General features: G+C 46.3%; 1 non-coding gene across 1 annotated transcript; it reads left to right on the top strand.

The window, feature by feature from the left end:
• Nucleotides 1–579: 579 nt before the first annotated feature.
• LOC127053002 (U2 spliceosomal RNA) lies at nucleotides 580–772 on the top strand. The gene has a single exon (XR_007774928.1). It is a non-coding gene; the product is annotated as a U2 spliceosomal RNA (small nuclear RNA).
• Nucleotides 773–1,710: the final 938 nt, after the last annotated feature.

Genomic DNA, 1,710 nt, shown 5'->3' with positions numbered 1-1,710 from the left:
CTGTTCAGGGAGTCAGTGGCTGTGAGGCAACCCTTACTGATAATGGCAGGGGAAGAGTTCTCTCTTCTGCATTGATGCTGCCATTTTTTGTTGTGCCCTTTCTCTCCCCCTTCAATGCAGGCAGGTAGGCTTGGTGGCTTGGGGATGTGGGTCAAGCCTGGTTTCTTTTAGCAGACACCTGGTTGAGAACTGGTGCTCTACGGTCTTGTCTAAACTGACCAGCCCTAATGTCTGTAGCCTCGTCTCATACTTTGGAAGCCTTTTATTTACCCCTTTCCACTGCAAAAACGACTATTTAGTCCTACTCTTTCTTTCCAAGCTGCTAACCAGTTACTGATCCATGAGAGAGCCCCAGCCATCTGGAGTAGCTTGTGACTGTGAGTGGCAACCTCAGGGCAGATTGTTAAGAAGCAGAGCACAATCCCCAAACTGGTTGTGTGTTCTAGACTTACGTTTCACCAAGTGTCAGATTCTGGATGACACCCCTTTTATGACTTTTTAAAGCAAACTTGCTATTTTTGCATCATTTGAGCGTTCTATGCAGAGGACTAGAAATGTTTCTATTAACCTGAATGTTAGATCATTTTAACATTGGCTGGAATCACAATGTTAAACTAGTTCTTATGAGTTTAATAACTGATACTTCCTCTATCTCAGGACTAGCTATTAAACTGATTTTTGGACTAGGGAGATGGAATAGCAGCTTCCTCCATCCCTTGCACACATCACCCTGTTACTGTGGCACTGAACCCCCAGGAGCGATGGACCTCCCTATAGGGAGAATATCGTGGTTGAAGAGCAGCGAAGAAAAATGGTGTTGTCTGTGTTCCCATTTGGTTTGTTCTGAGTATGGTTTTGAGTCCTTTGTAACTCTTTCATCAGTTATTAGTAACATCTTATTATCAGGCCTCTGAACTGAAAGGCTGCTCTTGCAGGTTTTACTTTGTCGTTGTTTGTAGGTCAAACAGTAGCTTTCTTAGGCCTCGTCTACACTAAGCATTTAAATCGAATTTAGCAGCATTAAAACGAATTAACCCTGCACCCGTCCACACAATGAAGCCCTTTATATCGATATAAAGGGTTCTTAATACCGATATCTGTACTCCTCCCCGACGAGGGGAGTAGCGCGGAAATCGGTATTGCCATGTTGGATTAGGGTTAGTGTGGCCGCAATTCAATAGTATTGGCCTCCGGGCGGTATCCCACAGTGCACCCTTGTGACCGCTCTGGAAAGCAAACTGAACTCGGATGCACTGGCCAGGTAAACAGAAAAAGCCCCGCGAATTTTGAATTTCATTTCCTGTTTGCCCAGCATGGAGCTCTGATCAGCACAGGTGGCTATGCAGTCTCAAACCCAAAACGAGCTCCAGCGTGGACCGTCTGGGAGGTACTGGATCTGATCGCTGTATGGAGAGCCAAATCTGTTCTATCAGAGCTCCGTTACAGAAGACGAAATGACAAAGCATTTGAAAAAATCTCCAGGCTGTGATAGACAGAGTCCACAGCCGGGACTCAGCACAGTGCTGCGTGACAAGCGTAACGGAAAGCCAAAGAATCAAATGGACGTTCATGGAGGGAGGGAGGGGAGACTGAGGACTCCAGCGATCCCACAGTCCCCGCAGTCTTTGAAAAGCATTTGCATTCTTAGCTGAGCTCCCAATGCCTGAACAGTCAAACACATTTTCCCAAGTGTTTCAAGGGACCCTGGAG

This window comes from Gopherus flavomarginatus, chromosome 5, assembly GCF_025201925.1.
Source record: "Gopherus flavomarginatus isolate rGopFla2 chromosome 5, rGopFla2.mat.asm, whole genome shotgun sequence".
In the NCBI taxonomy this organism is placed as follows: domain Eukaryota; kingdom Metazoa; phylum Chordata; order Testudines; family Testudinidae; genus Gopherus; species Gopherus flavomarginatus.
This window is presented reverse-complemented; position numbering and strand designations above follow the sequence as displayed.